Raw genomic sequence first — 11,158 nt, forward strand, 5'->3', positions numbered from 1 at the left:
TTATAAACATGAAAACTAAAACTTGTGTTGTATATATATGTGACTACATATATGTACAAGGAAACCAATAAAATGTGTGTGTATAGATAATTGAGCTTAGAGTATATAACACACATAATATAAACCCTAAACTAAATTACCCAAGCTAGATCTTGATCTTCAATAAGCTCTTCTAGGTAATCTCGCGGATGAAGCTTTAACTTGGATCTTGAACTTTGAATAGCAAGGCTTCACCGACATTCCGCCAACCTCCATTGGATATCATCGTTGAAGCTCTATTCCATCCATCCTCCAACTAAGTTGTTTGTCTACAATACATATTGTTTGCCTAGAATCAATATAAAACACAAATACTAGACAAACAATATTAGATGTAAATTGTTTGTAAATCATCATCAAAATAAGAAGGCCAACACGGAGCAGTTATCAACTTTGAAGAAATACAATTGGTGTCATGCGGTGTTTACTTTTCTTTGTAAAGAGATGAATAAAGCAAAGAAGTCTCTTAGTATGAGGGGATTAGGTCAGCGCTCAAATGCTAGGTACATGGGTGGTTTTTCCTCCGTTTTACTGGTGAGTTACATGAACATTATTTTGTATATCTTTTCAATTTGATAATGATTATTGTTTATGCACATGCTAATGTATAGTTTCAATATTGTAGGTTTGGTTTTATAAAAAAGTAGGGGAATTAGAGTACACTTCAGATATTGAAAGGTTACCGCCGCTCTTTTGTGTGAAGAATACCGGAAAGTGGAGGAGGACTACTATGAACAAATTATATAGAAATCCGAAGTTTCTTACTGATAATGGCGAATAGAATACTCCTATTATTCATACGGCATCGCCAAGAGTATTTGTACATATCTTTGCTCTCATAGTTCATTATTTTATGTCTCATTTTTTATGTTCTGTGTCTGCAACTATAGTATAAGTACTAATACTTGTATTTTTTTATCTTATAGGAATCAAGGAAAGCTGAATTAATTGCCTTAATTGCGGAGAAGACGTACGAGTTGAACGAGCTCACTATAGAATTACGAGAATTAGAAGAGCATAGTGCTAGACGCAAAAAACAAAACAAGGAGAAAGAGGATGACAGAAATGTAAAATTTGAAAATAAAAGCGAAGAGGATATGGAAGCTAATGAATATGAGAATTTGGAAGAAACTGGGGATCCCGATATGTGCAATGACATTTTGATGAGCCCAAGAGACATGAAAATTTTAGAAGAAGCTGGGTGAGTTTATTTTTTTTCAATTCTCTTGTAATTTTTCTTTTTATACTTTTTGAATAATTCTTGTGTTACTCTTTGTTAATTATATGCATTTCAATTCCATAGCGATGTTTCTCAAAAAGAGGACGGTGATAATGAGAATAAAAAAGAAACCTCATCTATCAAACGGGCTGTCAGAAAGATGATGAGGAAGGATGGACCCTCTGTTACTCACCTTATATGCGTCTAGATCAAGCAAAGGAAGTCACAAAGAAGAAACGTGTCATCCAGATATTGGATAGTCCTGAGGGGAAAAAATTGCAAAAATGTTGAAGGCTTCATACCTACATCTCTCGACTATCCAGGTAAGGTACTAGTCTATGATTATGAGGATAAATTAATTGAAGACTTTCTATAAAAAAAATGACCAGGTATTTGTTACTGACTTATTCTAATAATAATCTTTGAATTTACTTAATGTGTTGTAATTTTCTCACCATGTACTTGCATATAGTGATACATACATTTGGAAGTGTGCCGAAGCAAGCGTATCTCACTTAGATGCTTATAAACTATTGATAGGAGGTGACCTCAGTGATGATGTAGGTCCTAAACATTTGTGATATGGTTTGTTTGATGTTGTCTATAAAATCACTTATATTAACTACATTATTCATTCATGGCCAATTTTGTAGGTGATCGATGCATTTGTTATTCGGCTTTGGAACAAGATTGAAACAACTAATAGTTATGATCGAAAGATACATGTCATAAGGCCTTGGCTTGCAGTAAGTATATCCATGTTGTTTCATTAGTTTGTGGTTTTTATTATTATATAACACTACATTGTTGACATTGATGCATCTTTTAGCAAGCATTTCTAGATGGAAATCGTGAAATGGTGGCAAAACGTATGAAGGAAAATGTTTCTCAGCAGAAGTTCTTAGAGTGTGAAAGAATTCTGATCCCGATTGTCAGCTTCAGACATTGGCACATGGTAGAGTTAGTGAGAAAGGAGAAAAAATTCTATCACTACTCCTCAATCAAATCCCCAATTTATACCGCCGATGCTGTGAAATTTAGAAATAAGTTTATGAGTTTTATACAGAGTAATTGGAGATTGGGGAAATTGGAGCATCATGTTATTGTGTCAGTTGACACGTCACAACAAGGACCGTAAGTGTTTCATGCATTTCTAATGTAAATGTTCATATTTTCTCAAAGTCATTTTCAATATTGTTTGATTTTTTTAAATGCAGAACTTTAGATTGCGGGATCTTTATGATTGAATTCATTAACAGCATTGTCGAAAAGCGGCCGATAACAATTTCAGAAGGAGATTGTACAAAGTATAGAGCAAAGTTTTGTGCAACTCTCTTGTATGCACGCGATTCACCTTTTTTGTAAATATTATTTTAATTTTCACAATGGTGTTTGTTTTGTATGCAATATGTGTATGATATTATGTGGATGATATTATGTGGACGATACCCTCATTTGATATTATGTGGTTGATATTTTGTAAGTCTTTGTTCTAGGGAATAATTTATTGTACCCAGTTATTAAAAGTTTGTACCTACTTATGGACGTTTTGTACCTAGTTAGGCATATTTTGTACCTCGTGGTTCTTGAAAAATTTTATTGGTACCCAATTTTACAAGTTTTGTACCAACTTAATCAATTTTTTGTACCCACTTATGCACGTTTTGTACATCATTGATCTGAAAAATTTATTTGTACCCAGTTATTGAAATTTTGTACCTACTTATGGACATTTGGTACCTAGTTAGGCACGTTTTGTACCTCGTAGTTCTTGAAAAAGTTTATTGTACCCAGTTATTAAAGTTTTGTACCAACTTAATCAATTTTTTTGTGCCCACTTATGCACGTTTTGTACATCATTGATATGAAAAAATAATTTGTACCCAGTTATTAAAATTTTGTACCTACTTATGGACATTTTGTACCTAGTTAGGCACGTTTTGTACCTCGTAGTTCTTAAAAAAATTTATTGGTACCCAATTTTGCAAGTTTTGTACCAACTTAATCAATTTTTTGTACCCACTTATGCACGTTTTGTACATCATTGATCTGAAAAATTTATTTGTACTCAGTTATTAAAATTTTGTACCTACTTATGGATATTTTGTACCTAGTTAGGCACGTTTTGTACCTCGTAGTTCTTGAAAAAGTTTATTGTACCCAATTATTAAAGTTTTGTACCAACTTAATTAATTTTTTGTACCCACTTATACACGTTTTGTACATCATTGATATGAAAAAATAATTTGTACCCAGTTATTGAAATTTTGTACCTACTTATGGACATTTTGTACCTAGTTAGGCACATTTTGTACCTCGTAGTTCTTGAAAAAATTTATTGGTACCCAATTTTGCAAGTTTTGTACCAACTTAATCAATTTTTTGTACTCACTTATGCATGTTTTGTACATCATTGATCTGAAAAATTTATTTGTACCCAGTTATTGAAATTTTGTACCTACTTATGGACATTTTGTACCTAGTTAGGCACGTTTTGTACCTCGTAGTTCTTGAAAAAGTTTATTGTACCCACTTAAACAAGTTTTGTACCCACTTAATCAAGTTTTTGCACCCACTTAAACAAGTTTTGTACCTTATTGATCTGAAAAAATAATTTGTACCCAGTTATTATAATTTTGTACCTACTTAATCAAGTATTGTACCTAGTTAGGCATATTTTGTACCTCTTAGTTCTTGAAAAAATTTATTGGTACCCAATTTTGCAAGTTTTGTACCAAGTTAATCAATTTTTTGTACCCACTTACGCATGTTTGGTACATCATTGATCTGAAAAAATAATTTGTACTTAGTTATTGAAATTTTGTACCTACTTATGGACATTTTGTACCTAGTTAGGCACGTTTTGTACCTCGTAGTTCTTAAAAAAGTTTATTGTACCCAGTTATTAAAGTTTTGTACCAACTTAATTAATTTTTTGTACCCACTTAAATAAGTTTTGTACCTCATTGATCTAAAAAAATAATTTGTACCAAGTTATTATAATTTTGTACCTACTTAATCAAGTTTTATACCTAGTTAGGCATATTTTGTACCTCGTAGTTCTTAAAAAAATTTATTGGTACGCAATTTTGCAAGTTTTGTACCAAGTTAATCAATTTTTTGTACCCACTTACGCATGTTTTGTACATCATTGATCTGAAAAAATAATTTGTACCCAGTTATTAAAATTTTGTACCTACTTATGGACATTTTGTACCTAGTTAGGTGAAAAAATAATTTGTACCCAGTTATTAAAATTTTGTACCTACTTATGGACATTTTGTACCTAGTTAGGCACGTTTTGTACCTCGTAGTTCTTGAAAAAGTTTATTGTACCCACTTAAACAAGTTTTGTACCCACTTAATCAAGTTTTTGTACCCACTTAAACAAGTTTTGTACCTCATTGATCTGAAAAAATAATTTGTACCCAGTTATTATAATTTTGTACCTACTTAATCAAGTTTTGTACCTAGTTAGGCATATTGTGTACCTCGTAGTTCTTGAAAAAATTTATTGGTACCCAATTTTGCAAGTTTTGTACCAAGTTAATCAATTTTGTATGATTTGGCATGAGTAAAAAATTTCTACCAACTAAATCAGTTTTTGTACCCACTTATGTACATTTTGTATCACATAGATCTGGAAAAAAATTTGTACCTCATAGACCTGGAAAAAATTTTGTACCTCATAGACCTGGAAAAAATTAAATTCAAATTATCATCCATACATGATTAATCCATACAACCACATTATCATCTATACAACCAAATCATTCATATGTACATAAACTTTAATTTAAATTATCAACCATATGTGATTAATCCATACAACCAATCATCCATACGTACATTAACTTTAATTCAAAATTTCAGCATTCTTCAGAAACACATGCTTTGTTTTGACCCACCGTTAACTTTGTTTTGGTCCTCCGTTAACTTTGTTTTGACCCTCCGTTAACTTTCTCGACCACCACCTGCAATATTTTTCATCTACAAAAAATTATAACTTTAACATGACAAATGCATCGACATGAAACAAATATTAAATCAAGATTAAATATAATACCTTAGCTAAAGGACAACTCGTTATATAATGTCCTTTTCCCTTACAAAATCCACAAAATCTTTGTTTTTTTATATCCTTTTCTTGTGCTATCTCCATTCCAGACTTAATTCTAGTAGTTTGTGCTGGTCGTCCCTTCATGGCAATAGGCTTATCTGGATCACGAATAGTGATTTGAGTTGCTTCCTCTACAGAGATGGGTATGGATGAAGTAGGCATCTTATTGCTGGCATTGCTCTTATTTCCATTATCGTTAAGTTCCTTTTCTTTCTTGTAAGCATCAACTTCTTCAAAAAATGAGTCTAAAAAAGCACTGAACTTATCGTAAAGTGTACTTGAAGTCAATGTATCTTCTAGTGCCTTGTTACATCTACTCCTAAGGGCCCAATGCTTAATGATAGAAAGTTGGTTTTCACTATTTGAAATGTAATTTCTAACAACTCCGCAACCAACATGTCTTGCTTTAATTGTCCATCGTTGCATAATATATCTTGATGGAATTTCTAATACTTGCTTCTTTACTAAAATGTGCAAGCTATGTTTGCATAATATACCTTCCATCTCAAATTTCGCACAAGAGCACTTAATTCTTTTATCTTTGGATGCATCGAAAACAACATGATGCTTTATCCTCTTCTTGCTCTCAGCCTCGCGATCTATATTCCAAATGGCATAAGTAGCACTTGCGCCGTCCTTTGACAACCTCTCATGAAGCATGGAGTAACTATCCTTGAGTTCTTTCTGAAATATAGTAAACATATTCTTTGTATAATTCTCCCTAGCTTGTTTTTCAATGGGATGTTCAATTATCAATGTGGGAACAGAGTTTGTGGACTTAAAATCTTGCTCAAGTTCAGCGGCTCGGCGAGCTTTAACAGCTTTATCATACTGCTTAACAAAATCATGTAACTCGGTATTTACATTCACAAAATGATCAAAAAAAGCATTAATTCCCTCACTCCGCTGAGTAGATGTCATTCCTGCAGTAAAAGTGTCTTTAAGATACACTGGAGCCCAATGGTCTCGATGATTGTATAAATTTACTAACCAATTCCTTTTATCTGCACCATATTTATCCCGCATTTCTTCCCAACGCTTTACAAATTTTTCTTCTGATTTACTCCAATACCATTTGTTATACTTTATACCCACATCCTCACCATATTCATTATGCATTGATTGAATATTTTGTAAGGCATTCCTATGAAGGTGCCAAGAACAAAAGCGATGACGAGTTTGAGGAAAAACTTTGTGAATTGCACCACACATAGCTTTATCCTCCTCCATTTCATCGGCCAGTAACGCACACCCAAATAGAGTAGATTGTCGATGATGGTTAACGCCCGTAAATGGTGCAAATGGCAATTTTAAATTATTCGTTCTATATGTAACATCAAAGCAAACAACATCTCCAAATTGCAAGTAAGAAGTCCTCGACCTACCATCCATCCAAAAAACACTTCTCATCGTCCCATCATTTTCTAAATCAAGTGCGAAGTAAAATTGAGGATCAGATACCTTTTTCTCTTGAAATTGACGAACTATGTTCACGCACTCATGGCCGACGTTGTTTCTTCGTTTAAGTCTAAGTTGTGCTTGGCATTCTTGTTGAGTGAGAGAGCCTTGTTCATTGCCATGAGCAACGTCTACAACCTTACAAATGGCAGAAGGCCGTAAACCTTGATTGTCAAGAGTATCTATCAACCTTTTTGTCGATTGAGCTCGATGAAGTGTCCGATGTGAGTAGTGCTTCTTTACCCGAGTTGGGGTGGTTAATGGATGACCATTATGCTTACTGTTTAACTTTCGGACCACCCATTTTTCAGTGCTTCTATCAAGTCCAATAACCATCCTTGCGTTGCATCCACATCTTGTATCGAACTTTCGAATTACATTCCGACCATCTTCTCTTTTATCTTTTAAAGATTTAAAGCCTTCTTTGTCACATACAAATATTCTAGATAGGATTGCATCTTTCTTTCTCGACCAAGCTGTGTGACCCTTGCGAACACCAAATCCCTTAAGTCTGGCGTATGCATTGTAGAAATTATAAGCTTCCTCATGAGTAGAGAACTCCATTCCGATATATGGATCAACGCTGTTTAAATTATCTTCACCATTTTCAACGCCCATAAGCTCATCACCATTCTCCTCATGCTCGGATGCCTATAAAAATAGAGAAACAAAACTCATGCTAAAAGACAACAACTCCGCAACCAACATGTCTTGCTTTAATTGTCCATCGTTGCATAATATATCTTGATGGAATTTCTAATACTTGCTTCTTTACTAAAATGTGCAAGCTATGTTTGCATAATATACCTTCCATCTCAAATTTCGCACAAGAGCACTTAATTCTTTTATCTTTGGATGCATCGAAAACAACATGATGCTTTAACCTCTTCTTGCTCTCATCCTCGCTATCTATATTCCAAACGGCATAAGTAGCACTTGCGCCATCCTTCGACAACCTCTCATGAAGCATGGAGTAACTATCCTTGAGTTCTTTCTGAAATATAGTAAACATATTCTTTGTATAATTCTCCCTAGCTTGTTTTTCAATGGGATGTTCAATTATCAATGTGGGAACAGAGTTTGTGGACTTAAAATCTTGCTCAAGTTCAGCGGCTCGGCGAGCTCTGACAGCATTATCATATTGCTTAACAAAATCATGTAACTCGGTATTTACATTCACAAAATGATCAAAAAAAGCATTAATTCCCTCACTCCGCTGAGTAGATGTCATTCCTGCAGTAAAAGTGTCTTTAAGATACACTGGAGCCCAATGGTCTCGATGATTGTATAAATTTACTAACCAATTCCTTTTATCTGCACCATATTTATCCCGCATTTCTTCCCAACGCTTTACAAATTTTTCTTCTGATTTACTCCAATACCATTTGTTATACTTTATACCCACATCCTCACCATATTCATTATGCGTTGATTGAATATTTTGTAAGGCATTCCTATGAAGGTGCCAAGAACAAAAGCGATAAACTTTGAGAATTGCACCACACATAGCTTTATCTTGATCAGTGATGATTGTTAATGGTGCTACACCCGACATACATTTTAACCATTGGCTAAATAACCATATAAACGTCTCCTCCATTTCATCGGCCAGTAACGCACACCCAAATAGAGTAGATTGTCGATGATGGTTAACGCCCGTAAATGGTGCAAATGGCAATTTTAAATTATTCGTTCTATATGTAACATCAAAGCAAACAACATCTCCAAATTGCAAGTAAGAAGTCCTCGACCTACCATCCATCCAAAAAACACTTCTCATCGTCCCATCATTTTCTAAATCAAGTGCGAAGTAAAATTGAGGATCAGATACCTTTTTCTCTTGAAATTGACGTACTATGCTCACGCACTCATGACCGACATTATTTTTTTGTTTAATTCTAAGTTGTGCTTGGCATTCTTGTTGAGTGAGAGAGCCTTGCTTATTTCCATGAGCAACGTCTACAACCTTACAAATGGTAGAAGGACGTAAACCTTGATTGTCAAGAGTATATATCAACCTTCTTGTTGATTGAGCTCGATGAAGTGTCCGATGTGAGTAGTGCTTCTTTACCCGATTTGGGGTGGTTAATGGATGACTATTATAATTAATGTTTAAATTTCGGACCACCCATTTTTCAGTGCTTCTATCGAGTCCAATAACCATCCTTGCGTTGCATCCACATCTTGTATCGAACTTTCGAACAACATTCCGACCATATTCTCTTTTATCTTTTAAAAATTTAAATCCTTTCTTGTCACATACATATATTCTAGATATGATTGCATCTTTCTTTCTCGACCAAGTTGTGTGACCCTTGCGAACACCAAATCCCTTAAGTCTAGCGTATGCATTGTAGAAATTATAAGCTTCCTCATGAGTAGAAAACTTCATTCCAATATATGGATCAACAACAAAATTACCTTCACCATTATCAACGCCAATAGGCTCATCAACATTCTGCTCATACTCGGATGCCTATAAAAATAGAGAAACAAAAATTACAAAACTCATTATAAAAGACAACTATTTTGGTATATGTCATTAGATAGTAGTACACAATAAATAATAAGATATTATCACCTGAGAGAAAAAAACTTGTCGTAGATAGTAAACCATGGTCCTCGCCTTCAAGGTCAAGGGCTATATATTTGTTTTCATCATCAACCATTGTTGTATCACGTGAGAGAATTTTTGGCATGTCCATACAAGCTATCAAATTCACATATAAGAAGTTCAAAATCTATAGAAAATCGTCCTCAAGTTCATCTTTCAATTTCACTAAACAATTTCATTACGATAATTTAAACAATCTTTAAAGCTCATATCCAATTTAACATTAAACCTATCCTAAAATTTAAACTATAAAATGATAATATTCATAATTCATATTCCAAAAACAACCAGAATTACAAGTTAAAACCTCCAACAAACAAGTTAATTCATAACCTAAACTTGGCTGAAGACACACATAATTCGAGTTCGAATTTGAAAGTCCATATATGAATATTAGAGTCCTCATTTGAATTCAATAATTTTAAACAAATACAAATGTTAGTATTCGATTCGAACTCGAACCACCCCTAGTATCACCAGGATCAAAAGGCAATGTTGCTCGTAAACTACGAAATGCATGCCAACACGTTCCCATTAGAATTCCAAGCATCTAATCTACAATTAATACGATCAATACCAAAAACTGAAAAAAGAGGTATCAAATCACTCCGAAAAGAAAAGCTGAAGCCAAAAAAAAATAACATACAAAATTAAAAAAAAACCACCTAAATAGCCGAGCGGAGAACCTAGGGCGAGGAGACGAAATAGCCGATGGGGACAAATTTTTTGGGCGGACGTCTATCGGAGGTCGGAGGCGGAAGTCGAGTGGAGGAGGACACGTTTTTTCTTGCGATCTGTTTTTTTTCCCTAACCGCGGTCATCAGGTGGGTATTTTTATGGTAATTTGTTTTTTTCTTTTTTTGGGAATTGTTTTAAATCAATGGCTGAGGTGATTTTGGGGTTTTTGAGATCAATGGCTGAGATTGCGCATCCTTAGGCTACATCTAGGGAGTCACCTTAAGAATTATGGTCTTAGTTGACATTGTTAAAATCTTTATTATAGTCGTATAGTTATCTGGGTATAGTAGGAACAGGGTTGATATTGGAAAACTTATTATGTGATATTTTTATGCGAATAGTAGTAATAGAGACTTGCATTCCCTCAAGCAAAGGCAAAGGCAAAGGCATAGAGACTCGCATGTATGAAATGGTGTATTATATTTTAAACGAGTATTATGTCTGTGCTCGCTTGCAGTGACGAATCTAGTAGCGCTCAGCTAGGACGTCAGTGTTACTTACCAAATCAAAAGCTATGAAGCTGAGAAAAACTAATTTAAAAGCTTGTACTTTAAGAAAAATTGACGAAATGAAAATACTAATGTTAATTAATTAAGGTGACAAGTTAAGAAAAGTCAATTCAAATATCCTAACACAAATCATCAGCTTAATTTCCATCCAGACAAACTAATATCAAGGTTAAATATATATTAATGACGTTTACTAAAACTTACGAGTTACCTTTCAATCAAGCTTCTTAAACTGCACAATTTTCTTTGTCGATAAAGGGGTATCCAATTCTTTCTCTAATTCAGAAGGTAACTCAAAAAGATCAGGTTTTTAGGCCTAGATCATTAACATTAAGAAGAAGAGAAATAGATGAAAACGTAGTTCCAATCTAATTAAACAAAAAGCCCTTACCAGGTATGAGAACTCCACGAATATCTACAGTATTACCGCTCTCGTTTTCTAGGATCACAGAATAGAAAAA

Source organism: Asparagus officinalis, chromosome 4 (genome assembly GCF_001876935.1).
Source record: "Asparagus officinalis chromosome 4, Aspof.V1, whole genome shotgun sequence".
Classification (NCBI taxonomy): Eukaryota; Viridiplantae; Streptophyta; class Magnoliopsida; order Asparagales; family Asparagaceae; genus Asparagus; species Asparagus officinalis.